Raw genomic sequence first — 16,028 nt, forward strand, 5'->3', positions numbered from 1 at the left:
AGAAAGAATAAGTTAGAATGATGGAGGTGGGGACAACGAACTGCTAAATTTTCAAGAGTCTTCTCTGCTGGTGGAAGACTCCTCCCTGTCCCCAGGGGAACTGACTTCCCCACCCTCAGCTGAAGTGTTTCACCCAACTGCAGTGGCACTGGCCTCCCCAGACCAGTGGCAGCAGTATCCTCATTTCCAGTAGTGTCAGCTGTTCCACCCCCATCTGAGGGGATTAACCCTGCATTGACTGAGGAAACTATAATGGCCACCCCTGAGGCAGCTGCCTTACAAGATAATACAGCTTCTCCGCAGGATCCACCCCACCACACCCCTTTGCTTCTAGACCTAGAACTAGAATCAAGTCCTAGCAGGCCACTTAAGGTGAGGTGACCCATGTGCTATACTCCAAAAGAAAGAAGTATTTGATTTTTATAATCCATACAAGCAGAAATCTGGGGCACATGTGTGGAAATGGATACTAAGGGTATGGGATAATGATGGAAGGAACATAAAGCTGGATCAGGCTGAAGTTACTGATATGGGCACACCAAACAGAGATTGTGCATTTAATTTTGCAGTTTGGGAGTTAGAAAGGCAGTTAGAGGAAGGGATTCAAAGGCTTAGGGAGATTGGAATGTCAGAGTGCATTGTGATTTAAGACTTACTTACCCACAGGGTTTGGTGGGGGGCGAGGGGGGGGAGATGGGGGGTGCTCAGACGTACGTCTTCTCACCACTACTTTGACAAATAAATTTGTGAGGGGAGCCCCAGCATCCTTGAGGAGCTCTATGATCACCCTTCTCTTATAGGACAGAACTTACAGTAGAAACTGCAGTCACAACTGGAAAACCTAAATGCATTGGGACAAATTGGACCCCAGGGTGGCAGAAGCCAAGTGGTGACACCCCAACACCATCAGCAAGGTGGGCCTGGTTACTGCAAGGGACAAGAGAGCCAAAGCAGCAATCTGATAGTTTGACTTACACAGACTTATAGCTTTGGCTAGTTAATTATAGTGTTCCTGCAAGTGAAATAGATAGAAAATCTAATAAATTCTTACTTGTTCTATACAAGCAGGAAAGTTCTACATCGGTGAACAAAAGTCTAACTTGAATCATAAAAACAGGATCAGGGACTCCTCAATCGTTCATTGACTTGAGCAAGTTTACAGACTCAGAATCCTTTGAATGAAGGGGGTGTCTCCCTCTTCTTGAAGTACATTATTGAAAATGTATACTGTCATTATTCCTCCCAGCCTTGCTCAAAGGGACCTACGGCCTTTTACCAGGGTAACTGTGAAGTGGGGAACAGGAAATATTCAGACCTTTCAGGGATTACTAGAAACTGGCTCTGAATTGACACTAATTCCAGGAGACCCAAAACCAGTCAAAGCAGGGGCTCAGGAAGGTCAGGTGATCGATGGAGTTTGAGCTCAGGTCAATTTCACAGTGGGTCCAATGGGTCCCTGAACCTTCCTGTGTTTACTTTTCCAATTTCAGAATGCATACTTGGAATAGACATACTTAGCTGGCAGAATTCCTTATTGCTTCCTTGACTATGGAACGAGAGCTATTATGGCAAGAAAGGTCAAATAGAAACCATTAGAAATGCCTCTACCTAGGAAAACGGTAAACCTAAAGCAATTCTTAGGAGGGATTTCAGAGCTTAGTGCCACCATCCAGGATATAAGGGATGCAGGGGCAGTGATTCCCACCGCATTCCCATTCAACTCACCTAAACACTGGACCATGGGATACCAGGTTACCATGAAACCTGAGCTGCCCAGCATGAACTAGGTATTATCTGATCCACCTGCTGATTTTTAGTCCCATTAAAAATCATCTTAGTCAAGATGGTCTAATAAGGACCAGATTTATCCTCCTGCCTAAAGAAACTCAAAAAATGAATAGAATATAGGACATAGTTTTCAAGGCATTGAATATCAGGTAATGTAGGTCAGTGATTCCTGAAGCATGGAAAATTAAGTGAGGTGAGCCATATGACTATGACTGTACCATCTTACACCTGGAGAATTCGCAGGCTAAGGACGTGTGCCTGAATTGAAGAGGCAAAATTGACGGTCTGGAGAGACCAAGATGGCTAGAGGTCACAGAGAAGGGAACTGGAGAAAAGAGTACAGTGAGAACACAGATCTGGAGAGGATCTCTCTCAAGTATTCAACTGAGTACTGATTGGCACATGTGTGAACAAACTACACAAAGCAGGAAAAAGCACGATAAAAAGCACAGTGCTTATTCCCTAGGGCAGAGTGAAAAATCTCACAGTCAAACACAAAGAAATCCACACCAAGACACATCATAGTCGACCTTTTAAAAACTGCAGACAAAGAGAAAAGTCTTGAAAGCAGCAAGAAAGAAATGACATTTTATCCACAAGGGGAAACAATTCAATGGTAAGATTTCTCATCAGAAACTGCGGAGGCTAGAAGGAAGTACATTTTCCTATTGAAAGAAAAGAATGGGTAGATCCTATATTCAGCAAAAATATACTTCAGGAATGAAAGGGAGACACAAGACACTCTAAGATGAAGAAAACTAGGAGAATATGTTGCCAGTAGACTGACCCTAAAAGAATGGCTAAAGGAAGTACTCAGAATATGCTGTTCTTGGGACATCAAGAACAAAGATAAAACATCATAAGAGAATGGATAAACACAATAGACTTTCCTTCCTCATTTGAGTTTTCAAAATTACATTTGACAGAGAAAGCAAAAATTATAATATTGTCTGATGTAGTTCTTGATGTATGAAAAGGAAATATTTAAAACAATTAAAAATGGAGGATTAAATTATAAGGGGACATAAAAGGACAAAGGGATCCTATACTGCATTCCAACTGGTAAAATGGCAACACCTATAGACAGTGATAAGTTGTCACAGACTATGAGTCTGGAGTTCTTTCTTATCCAGCAAGAGAGCAGACACAGAATTGAATACGAGAGTGGCTAATGTCCAGGAGACAAGAGCCCCAAACAGGAGTTTTGTCTCCGTAATTATGGACCCACATGGTGAATGTGAAGAAAACAAGATCTTACACACGTGAATGTGGAGAAAACAATCAGACAGTAATCATTAACTTGTGTGTTGTAAGAAGCAAAGAGTCTTGGGGGGCAAGTGGGGTTTGTGATCAATGTACAATAGTATATTGGTATCAGATGAAAAGTAATTTCCTGCAGGTGATATAACAAGTTACTCATGATCCCATTACAATATCTCACTAGCTAACCTTGGGTGCTTTCGCCCCGTGGTGGCAGCTTTCTGTCCTAAGCTTTTTTCTAACCCATTTATGTAAGTAGAACATATTTCCCCACAATAAGTTATGCATATATAACACCTCGAGCAACCACTAAAGGACCTATACAAAGAGAGTCACTCAAAAACATTATAGATAAATTAAAATGGAGGTTTCAGTTCAAGCCAGTGATGTAGTAGGATCCTGCACTCAACCTCTCCCCACAGACATACAAAATCTATATATGGAGAAAGATCCTCTGAGAGAAACCCAAAACTAGCTAAGCAGCTCCTACATGTTGGATAAAAAAACAAAAAAAACATAACATAACATGAAGGGGAGGAGAAACTGAGACATGTCATAAATGTCCCCTTCTCCCACAACACACAGCAACTTATGATCAGGAGAGAACTCACAAACCCAAGTTTCTCCTTGAAGAGTGAAGGGTTTGAACCACATACCTGGTACCCCAACTTTAAAGACCTGCACCTGAAAGACAGTCCCCAAAACATCTGGTTTTGAAAACCAATAAGGCTTGTGTCCATGAGACCCACAAGGCTGTTTCAACTAAGAAACAGTTCTTAAAGGGCTTGTGCAGACTCACCCACTCCAGAGCCCAGTACAAAGGCAGCCAGTGGAAAAAGTACCAAGACTTTGGGTGAAAGAAGCTTATCTATTTATCTTAAAGCATCCGCCAGAGGGGAAAGCATCTAATTTAACACTCATCTACAGGCCTAATGAAACACTCTCCAAAAACAGAGGCCTACAGGCATCTTCTTTGTGCTCACCCTCTGCCTTGCTCCAGGCCACTGGTATCTCCTGGAAAGGAACTTATACTCTCCTCTGGTGCTCTGATATTTGTGCCTGCTGCCCACCTCTAGGTCGCCTGGTGGTCAGTGAGGCTTACACTTGTGGGTCCCACAGGATTATAGACAATGGAAAAAGACACCTTAACTACCTCCCAGGGCACAGCAGAGAGACAACGGACTGAGGTGCCCAGTCTTCCTATGAAAGAGACTTATTAGCTTATGTTCATAGCTATGGCCTGAGGAACAGGCTTATTAAACACACGTATAGGAAGCAAGCAGCAAAACTTAAAGGCAGCCTACAGAATGGGAGAAGATATTTGCAAACAGCATATTGGATAAAGGGTTCGTATTCAAAATCTATAAAGAACTTATCAAACTCAACACCCAAAAAATGAACAACCTAGTTAAGAAATGGGCAGAAGACATGAACAGGTGGCTAACAGACACATCAAAAGATGCTCAGTATTACTCATCATCAGGGAGATATAAATCAAAACCGCAATGAGATACCACCTCACGACTGTCAGAATGACTAAAATGAACAACACAAGAAACAACAAATGTTGGCAAGGATGCAGAGAAAGGGGAACCCTCTTGAACTACTGGTGGGAATGCAAACTGTTGCAGCCACTCTGGAGAACAGTATAGAGGTTCTTCAAGAAACTAAAAATAGAGGGGTGCCTGGGTGGCTCAGTTGGTTAAGCGACCGACTTTCGCTCAGGTCATGATGTCGCAGTTTGTGAGTTTGAGCCCCGTGTCGGGCTCTGTGCTGACAGCTCAGAGCCTGGAGCCTACTTCGGATTCTATGTCTCCCCCTCTCTCTGCCCCTCCCCTGCTCATGCTCTGTGTCTCTCTATCTCTCAATAATAAATAAACGTTAAAAATTAAAAAAAAAAAAGAAACTAAAAATAGAACTACCCTAAAATCCAGCAATTGCACTATTAGTTATTTACCCAAAGGATACAAAAATACAGATTTGAAGGGGTACATGCACCCCTTCAAATAGTTATAGCAGCATTATAAACAATAGCCAAACTATAGAGAGAGCCCAAATGTCCACAGAATGATTAATGGGTAAAGAAGATGTGGTATACATATGCAATGGAATATTACTCAGCCATCAAAAAGAATGAAATCTTGCCATTTGAAATGACGTGGATGGAGGTAGAATGTATTATGCTAAGCAAAACAAGTCAATCAAAGAAAGACAAATACCATATGATTTCACTCAATATGTGGAATTTAAGAAACAAAATAGATGAACTTATGGAGTGGGGAGAGAAGACAGGGAAGCAAACCACAAGAAGATTCTGAATGATAGAGAACAAACTATGGGTGGACAGAGGGAGGTGAGTGGAAGATGGGCTAGATGGGTACTAAGGAGGGAACTTGTTGTGATGAGCACTGGGTGTTTTATATAATCAAGTGTTTTGATGAATCACTGAATTCCACCCCTGAAACTAATATTGCACTGTATGTTAACTAAATTTTAAATAAAAAATAAATAAAGTAAGTAAAATAAAAAAAATAAAATAAAATAAACACACATCTAAGGGCCAACTCTAATCCTCTCCAGAGACCTTGGGGGGAGGGCACTTTCTTCCTATTCTCCTTGTGCTGTACCGCAGATCATTGGTGTGCCCTGGAGGGGAGTTAGTCCATACGATTGGTATCCCCTCCTGGGAACACCTCTAGTTGCCTCGCTCTGGTGGCCAGTGGCTCTTGTGTCCACGGTCCCATGGGAATGTAACAAATGAAGAGACAAGACTTGGCAGCTACCAATCTCAGGGCACAGCACAGAGACGGTGACCAAAACACATGCTGGTTTCTCTGTGAAAGAGGCTTATTTCCTCCTCTTGGAGCTTTGGCCTGAGGGGTAAACTGCTGGTTTAACACACATCTCGAGGCCCACTTAGGTACCATCTAGGGATGAGGGCCAGTGGGTACCATCTTAGCACTATTTCTCTATCTCAGTCAGGGTTGCTGGTATTTATGAAAGAGGCCTATTGGATTATCTTCATAGCTGTGGCCTGAGGGGCAGGCTTCTAATTAAACTACATCTAGGGGCCAACTTCTCCAGGGACCAGGGAAGGTAGTGGCGTCATTTCTGTGCTCTCCCTCTGCCCTGCCCCAAGTTGTTTGCATCTCTAAGAAAGGTGCTTATGTACACATCTAACGCCCTGGCTGCCCAGAGGACACATCGGTTTGATAGCCTAAGTCTGATGGCCAGTGGGGCTTATGTTCATGGGTTCAGTGATACAGTAGCAAAGAAAGAAACAACTCTTAACTGGCCATCAGCACAAAGGGAACAGACAGAAACTCTTATCTCCCAGTATTCCTCTGAAAGAGGTCTATTTGCATACTCTACAAGCTACTGCCTGAGGATCTGGCTTTCATCAGCCTGAATCTAGGTGCTGACTGGGATCATCCCATTCAGGACACTGAGGGTCCTAGCACACCCTCAACTACTCGGAGTCACTAGCATTAAAACAGGCTGTTTTCACGATCACAAAGGTTTGAAAGGCAACCAAGAGATAGGGCAAGGTTGAATAATAAAGTTCATCTACTGCACAATGCCATTCCTTTAAGACTGGGAGAGGACGCTATTTTATCTAATGTGTGTACATTAACACAATGAAAATGAAGAAATAGGGGAATATGTTTCAAATGAAAGAACAAGATAAAACATGAGAAAAAAATATTTTCAGAGAGAGTGTGCAAGAGAGTTGGGAGAGGCATAGGGAGAGGGAGAATCTTACACAGCTTCCATGCCCACCATGGATCCTGACATGGGGGCTCGATCTCATGACTGTGAGACCACAACCTGAGCCAAAACCAAGAGTCAGATGCTCATCTAACTGAGCCACCCAGGCACCTCTAAGTTGGTAATATCAGGGACTTTAACACTCTGTTTTCACCAAAGGATAGATCATCGAGACAGAAAATCAATAAGTAAACATTGGCCTTAAATGACACATTAAGATGAACTTAAAAGACACATACAGAACATTTCATCCAAAAGCAGCAGAATGCATACCTTTCTTAAGCACACATGGCTTAAGCAAACACATCCTCCTGGACAGATCATAAATTAGGCCACAAAACAAGTCTTAATAAATTTAAAGAGAATGAAGTCATATCAGGCATCTTTTTCAATTACAATGGTTTGAAACTAGAAATCAATTACAAAAAGAAAACTGGAAAATTCATAAATATATAGAGATTAAACAACATGCTACTGAACAGCCAATGAGTCAAAGAAGAAATCAAATCATAAATCAAAAAATACCTCAAGCCAAATGAAAATGGAAATTCAACACACCAAAACTGAGGGGGGCAAAAGCAGTTCTAAGAGGTAAGTTCACAGAGATGAACGTCTATGTTAAGAAACAAGAAAGACCTTAAATACACAACCTAACCTGACACCTCAAGGAACTAGAAAAAGAAGAACAAATGAAGTTCAAAAGTAACAGAAGGAAGGAAATAACAAGGATAAGAGTGGAAATAAGTGAAGTAGAGACTTAAAAGGCAATAGAAAAGATCAATAAAACTAAGAGCTGCTTTTTGAAAAGAATAAGATAAAACAAACTTTCAGTTAGACTCACCAAGAATAAAGTGAGAGAAAATGCAAACAGATAAATAAAAATGGAATTCTAAAAATTATTCCTGTACTCTATATGAAGGCAGGAAAAACTAAAAGACATGAAAAACAAAAACAAAACTAATTAAATGACTGACTTAAAGTCCAAAATATCAATTATTATCCTACCTGTAAATGTTCTAAATACATCAAGACACAGATTGGCAGAGTGGATTAGCAAACATGATACAACTTTATGTTATCTATAAGAAACTCATTCTAAATATAATGTTGAAAATAAAAGGATGAAAAAGATACAGCATACAAATAATCAAAAGACAGCAGGAGTTATTAACCATAGATAAAGTAGACTCTGGGGCAAAGAAAATTACCAGAGACAGAGAGGAACATTACATAAAAGGGCCAATCCATCAAGAAGGCAGAGCAATTCTAAATAAGCAAACATCCAACAACAGAGCTATAAAATATGTAAAGCAAAAACTGATAGAACTGAAGGAATAGACAAATCCACAATTATAGCTGGAGATGTCCACATTTTTCTCTCAACAATTGATAAGACAACTAGACATAAATTTAGCAAGTACATGGGTGAACTCAGTACCATAATCAACCAAAGAATCTGACATTTGCTAAACCTTTTACCCAATAACAAAAGAATAAACACTGTTTTAGGTGCCCACAGAACATGTACCAAGGTTTGCCACATCTGGGCCATAAACAAACTTAAATAAATTTAAAAGACTTAAACTCACACAAAGTGCATCCTGCAACAACAATGGAATCAAACCAGAAATTCATAACAAAAAGATAATAAGAACATCTACAAACACTTGAAAATTAAACATACTCTTAGGTACCCCATGGATCAAAGAGGAAGTTTCAAGGGAAAATTGTTTTAAATGCATTGAACTGAATAAAAATTAAAATATGTCAAAACTTGTAGAAAGGAGCTAACACAGTGTTCTTTCTATAGCTCCTCTTATAGCAAGAAATGCATACATCTGAACAGAGGAAAAGCCACATATCAGTATTCTAAGTACCCATCTCAAGAACCTAAGAAAACAAGAGCGAATTAAACCCTACACAGAAGGAAGGAAATAATAAGAGAAGAAATCAATGAAAATGAAAACAGAAAAACAATTGAAAAAAATAAAAGAGCTGATTCTTTGAAAAGATCTAAAAAATTTAGAAACCTCTAGTAAGACTGACAAAATAGAGAAGAAATATTATTTCCAACATCAGGAATGAAGCATGGGATGTCACTACAGACCTTGATGACCTCAAAAAGATAATAAGGTAATACTATGAATGATTCTATATAAATAAATTTGACAACTTAGACAAAATGGACCAATTCCTCAAACATTACAGACTATTGCAATTTACCCAATACTGAATTATTTGATTAGTTCCATAACTATTTAAAATATTTTTTTTAATTTTTTTTCCAACGTTTTTTATTTATTTTTGGGACAGAGAGAGACAGAGCATGAACGGGGGAGGGGCAGAGAGAGAGGGAGACAGCATCGGAAGCAGGCTCCAGGCTCCGAGTCATCAGCCCAGAGTCTGACGCGGGGCTCGAACTCACGGACCGCGAGATCGTGACCTGGCTGAAGTCGGACGCTTAACCGACTGCGCCACCCAGGCGCCCCTAAAATATTAAATTAATAATCAAAAAACTTTCCACAAAGGAAACCCATGGCCCGGATGACTCCACTGGTAAATTCTAGTGAAGTTGCAAATCTGCATGTAACTTCTGACTCCCCAAAACCTTAACTACTACTAATAGCCTCTGTTCACCAGAAGCATTACTGATAAGATACTTGGTTAATACATATTTTGAATGTTATATATATTATACACTGTAGTCTTATAATAAAGGTCGAAAAAAGAAAAAATTAAGAAAATCATAAGGAAGAAAAATATATTTACGGTACTATTATTGTATTTATTTTAAAAAACTACATGATCAGTCAGTCTGCACAGTTTAAATCTGTGTTGTTCAAGGGTCAACTATACTATATAAGATCTATAATGCGGCAAGTTATTATTATTTGGTAGACACTGTGCTAATGTGCATTTTCTCATTTAACTTTCACAACAACCCCATGAAAGTCAGATTATCATCTCCATTTTAAAAGTAAGAAAATCGAATCAAAGAGATGCCATATAACTTGCCTCAGTCACAAAACTAGGGAGTGGAGGAGTTAGATTTTGAGCCCAGATAATATGAGCTCAGAGCATACAGTCTTAATTACTATGTCATATCCTTCCATATTATTAAATGTGTTACTGAAAGAATCTGAAAGTGATATAATTAGGGCTGAACTAGAGATTAATAGTAAAAAGGAAATGGAAGTGAGAGGAGACTTTAAAAGGAAATAAATGCAAGAACTTAATAATTATAAGATATATAGTGAAGAAATGGGCAGAAAACATGAATAGACACTTCTCTAAAGAAGACATCCGGATGGTCAACAGGCACATGAAAAGATGCTCAACGTCGCTCCTTATCAGGGAAATACAAATCAAAACCACACTCAGATATCACCTCACGCCAGTCAGAGTGGCCAAAATGAACAAATCAGGAGACTATAGACGCTGCAGAGGATGTGGAGAAACGGGAACCCTCTTGCACTGTTGGTGGGAATGCAAATTGGTGCAGCCACTCTGGAAAACAGTGTGGAGGTTCCTCAAAAAATTAAAAATAGACCTACCCTATGACCCAGCAATAGCACTCTTAGGAATTTACCCAAGGGATACAGGAGTACTGATGCATAGGGGCACTTGTACCCCAATGTTTATAGCAGCACTCTCAACAATAGCCAAATTATGGAAAGAGCCATCAACTAATGAATGTCCATTGTATATAAATGGACATTTACAATACATGGATGAATGTCCATGTATATAAATTGTGGTTTATATACACAATGGAGTACTACGTGACAATGAGAAAGAACGAAATATGGCCCTTTGTAGCAACGTGGATGGAACTGGAGAGTGTTATGCTAAGTGAAATAAGCCATACAGAGAAAGACAGACACCATATGTTTTCACTCTTATGTGGATCCTGAGAAACTTAACAGAAACCCATGGGGGAGGGGAAGGAAAAAAAAAAAAAGAGGTTAGAGGGGGAGAGAGCCAAAGCATAAGAGACTCTTAAAAACTGAGAACAAACTGAGGGTTGATGGGGGGTAGGAGGGAGGGGAGGGTGGGTGATGGGTATCGAGGAGGGCACCTTTTGGGATGAGCACTAGGTGTTGTATGGAAACCAATTTGACAATAAATTTCATATATTGAAAAAAAATAATTATAAGATATATGGGGATAAGAAAGAGTAAAAAATGATCATTCCTTCAGGGATGAAAACCCGGGGAAATGAAAAGATCACTGAAAGGAATATGGATATCATAAGGGTGAATCCAGAGGGAAACAATAAATAGTATTTTAGATATGTTGTATTTGGGAAGACAAAAAAGGTATTCATGTAGAAATCTTAGTACACAGCAAAGATAAATTTTAGAAACCAGGGAAGAATAAGAATTGGAAATATTTTGAACTTATCTCACATAAAATGAGTTGTGGAAGCGATAAAACTATTTAGCTCTCCAAGGGGGAAAAAAGACCATACTCTGGAAACCAGCAACAGTTGAGAGGCAGAAGAGGAGAGGTGAGAGGAGAGCCAGGACAGAGTAACCTCAGAGAGTTCACCAGATGAGTTTCAAGAAGAGACTAGGCTGCTTTCTCTTTTCATTCTATACTCTTTCCTGGAAGATCTCATTCACACCCATTACTTAAACAACTATCCACCCACATGCAAATACTACAAGGCCATACTTTGCATCTGACCTCCACACTCAGATTTCCAACTGCCTAATTTTACCTCCACCTGGATGTCTCAAGGACATCTCAAATTCACCATGCCCAAAATCTAACTCTCCCTGTCAAAATATGGTCTTCCAGAATTCTCCATCTCAGAAAGTGGCATCCAGCTGCAAAAACCAGAAACCTACAAATAATCCATGACCTGTCTTCCATACATCAACCCCAGTCAATTCAAGGTCAAGTCATTATGAGTTTTATCCACTAAATAGCTATCTGTCCTCTCTCTTCTTGCTATTTCTGGCTGTTAGCATCCTCACCTAAGCCACCACCATCTTCTGCCTAAAATACTGTAACTGCTTCGCATTTGTACTTCACATAATCTTGCCCCCTCAGATGCATTCTCCTCAATGCATCCAAAACAAAATTTCAAATGCACATATGAATGTGTCACATAACACATCCCAATCTTCACTTTAGTGAGTTTCCATAGTTCTTAGGAAAAAATCAAATTCTTTGTCTTGGCCTACATGACCTACATAACCTGGCCCTTGCCTACCTCTTCCGTCTCACCTCTACCCTCTCTTTGCTGGTCTTCTTTCAATTTCTTGAATCTTCCAATCTTCCACCCCCAATAGGCCTTTGCATATGCTTTTCCTTCTGCCTAGAAATCTCCTTTCACCCCCATCTCACCCTTCCACATTTTCCCTACTATCCTTTAGCTCTTTGTTCAGCGGCACTATGTCAAATCTCCCCATTATTAGATGTTCTTATGAGACCATTTGCCTCTCTTTAGCACTGGACAGAATTGTAATTTTACAATAATTTGTGATTGTTTGATAAATGTTATTTTCTCCTACCCAACTGGAAGCTTTATAAGGGCAAGGATCATGTCTTTTTATTCATCATCAAATCACTAAGACATGGCACAGTACCTAACATAGGTATTGTGAAACCAAGTAAAGGCTACCTCATTTAAAATGGAGCTGAGAGGTCAGAAAGGGGAGGTTTCATGCCCTACAGTTCATTGTCAATTATAGATTCCCCAATAAAAAGCGATGTGCCTTGCACTTCCAAAAGGAAGAAGCCTATACTCGACTACCCCAGAAAGAAGGAGGCTTTTTTCACTTGCCTGACAACAGCCCAACCAATGAGAGACTGTCACAACTCAGCCAATGAAAACCCTAGAATACTTCAAATTCCCAGTTTACTCCAAAGTACTTTTTGCTTATAACAGCCCCTCCTAACTTCCTCCTTTCCTCTATAAAAGAATGTCTCTCCTTTGTTCTCTGTATTTGCCCATCATTTTGCTAAACCTTGCATGTCCCAGGTTACAGTCCCAGGTAACAATCCCCTGCTATTCCCAAATAAACCAATTTTTGCTGGTAAAACAACTGACAGTTTTATTTTTAAGGTTAAGTGCTCAACAAATATTTGCTGAATAAATTATCAAACAGTCTCAAAAAAAAAAAAAAAGGGGGAGAGGAAGAGAGAGAACGGGAACCGAGCAAAACAACTAGAGATGACTGTTAAGAAGATCACTAGTTACATTTGAGAGTACACTTTGAATACACTGATGAGCACAGAATCCAGAATGCAGGGACTTAAGAAACAACTGAACAATGAGAATAGAGAGGAGAAATTGGACAAGTAGGCTGATAGGAGGCGGCAGCAGGGTAGAGAGAGCTGTTTTCATTTTGCTTTGCTTTGCTTTTTTAAAATTTTTTTGTTTGTTTATTTATTTTGAAAGGGCAAGCAAGCACAAGCAGGGGAGGAACAGAGAGAGAGAGGGAGAGAGAATCCCAAGCAGACTCCACATCGTCAGCACAGAGCTAGATGCAGGGTTTGAACTCATGAATGGTGAGATCATGACCTGAGCTGAAATCAAGTCAGAAGCATAACCTGACTGAGCCACCAGGGCAACCCCTCATTTTGCTTTTCTTTATGCCATTGTTTTTCTCTGTATTTCCAAGACTAAAGAAGGAAGAATTGCAAATGTTAGAGGCAGGAGATAATGAGTCAGGTAAGAGAGGGCTAGAGTTGAAGGAGTTTGAAAATGTCAACAAAGGGGTGAGGTGAGCAAACATATCATAAAGGAGGGCTTACCTTAAGCATGACAATATAACCAACTGAAATTAATATTTCAAGCACAGAAAAAGATGCTGATGGGTTAATAAGCCTAAGCAGGGAAAGCATCTAAAAGAGACCTCTGTTATAAGTGAGAGGTAAGGAAACCATATTAAATTGCATAAATTAAATGTAATCAGCAAAATCCAGATTATGGGAAACTCCATAGGACCAACAATGTGCTTCCTTCAAAAAACTGCACAAGAAGAAAATGGAGGAGGAATTTATAAAAGAAATGTAAATGAAACAACCAGTCACAATGTGTGGACTTGATTGGATCCTGGTTCAAACAAACAAGGGGGAAAAAAAAATGAGACAAGTAGAAAATCAAACACTGGTTATTTGATGCTATTAATGAAATATATTAGATATTTTAGGTGTGATAATAGTATTGCGGTTATGCTTTTTAAAAGTCTTTTATGGGGCGCCTGGGTGGCGCAGTCGGTTAAGCGTCCGACTTCAGCTCAGGTCAAGATCTCGCGGTCCGTGAGTTCGAGCCCCGCGTTGGGCTCTGGGCTGATGGCTCAGAGCCTGGAGCCTGTTTCCGATTCTGTGTCTCCCTCTCTATCTGCCCCTCCCCCATTCATGCTCTGTCTCTCTCTGTCCCAAAAATAAATAAATGTTAAAAAAAAAAAAAGAAATTAAAAGTCTTTTGTAAAAATATCATACTGTAATATTTATAGATTTCAGATGCCTGATATTCTCTTCAAAACAATATAAGAGTAGGTACATGGATAGTGATATAGAATCAACAAGATTGGTCATGAGCTAATAATTATTGGAACTGGGCATTGAGTTCATGGGGCTTCGTTACATACAGTTTTTTTATGTTTGTAACTTAATAAAAATTTTTAAGGATACAATTTGGTTTTCAAGAATAGGATTTTCTTTTATATGCTGTATTTTAGACGGCCTTAGTTAAGGTTTCTTGACCTGGGTGTAATGTATTTCAGAGAATCATGAAGATTATTAAATCAGATCTAGGCAATGTTGGAGTATAGTGATCCACCAAAAAACAAGGACTGAATTGAACACAAGATACCACTTGAAATATGACAGGAGATAGATCCTTGAAGTTGTTATCAATTAAAGGTTTTTAAAAATCAAACTTTAACATAAAGGATAACAAGAAAATAATTGGGGGTGGAGGTAAGGAACATGTTACATGATCAAAGCAGTAGGTAAGAAAAATGACTTTACTCTTGTTTCTAAAACACATTGAGGAGATTTGATGTCAAAGAAAAGGTCATGCATGTAAGACAACCAAACTAGAACAAGGGATATTTGCCCATGAGGAAAGAAGAATGTGTGGCACTAAAGTGATATTGACTGAGATTGAAATCTAGGGGGTAGGGTCATTCAAATCTTTACAACCTACTTTCTGCCATCTTGTTTAGTCCTTTTTCTTTCCCCCAACAAATCCAAAGTGACTTAGAGCTAGTGCAAAGGCCCCGAGACTAAGAGGGAAGAATAAGAGGCAATGCGAAGTGGATTAAATATGATCTTCTCTCATTGAATCCTGGATTTAAGAAATAATACAAATTTGTCATCCAGCGCCTATTTGTATAAATTGGGACCCAGAACGCTCAGGACTTGGCAGGACAAATTGTTTAGTTATGTTGCAGGGCAATGACTAGAAAATGCTGAGTCGTGGGGACCTCTACTCATTTTCTTTTCTAGATCTCATCCTCAGCAATTCCCAAAGCGGGTACATACACAAACACACACACGTTTTTTTAAGGAGTATGGCTATGTCAAGGGAGCAGACGGGAGCACTCCGAAGGAAAACCCCAAGTGAGTGCCAATCCTAGCAAGAAGTCAGCATGATTGGAGCACAAGTGCAGAGTAACATTGGTACGCACGGGAGACACAGTAACCCGTCAAATCAGAAGCCACGGAAAGGACTCAAAGAGCGTGCACAGAACCTGCGTATGTCAGACCCCAGGGGGGCTGTCTGAAAAAGCTGGAGGCTGGAGATGCTCCAGCTGAGCTCTGAGGACCTTCAGTTCCAACGCCACCCACCCCCCGGGGCCGCCCCAAATTGGGAAGGGCGGACATTCGTTCCACTGAGATGAACGGAACGTTAAGGCCGTCCCTCCCAAAACTCAGCTAACTTGCCGTTAACCGAGGTTAGAGAGTCCCCTCCTTCTCTACCCGTAGGCCTGAAGGCGCCGCAGAGACAGTTCCGGGTTACGCGCCAGAGCAAGGGGAGGTTCGCACATTTCCGAATCCACGCCTCAAATCCCGGGCTTCCTCCCGCCAGTGGAGGAAGGCAAGAGAAAATGGGCACCAATCAGAATGTAGACATGGAAGACGTTCATGGTCAGAACCAATAGGAGAACTGGAGGGCGGGGCCGAGGATGCAGGTTAGCTCTTCTAGTTTAAACCGCGGCGGCCAGGCGTTAACTGTAGCTTGGAGGTTG

Source organism: Felis catus, chromosome D1 (genome assembly GCF_018350175.1).
Source record: "Felis catus isolate Fca126 chromosome D1, F.catus_Fca126_mat1.0, whole genome shotgun sequence".
In the NCBI taxonomy this organism is placed as follows: domain Eukaryota; kingdom Metazoa; phylum Chordata; class Mammalia; order Carnivora; family Felidae; genus Felis; species Felis catus.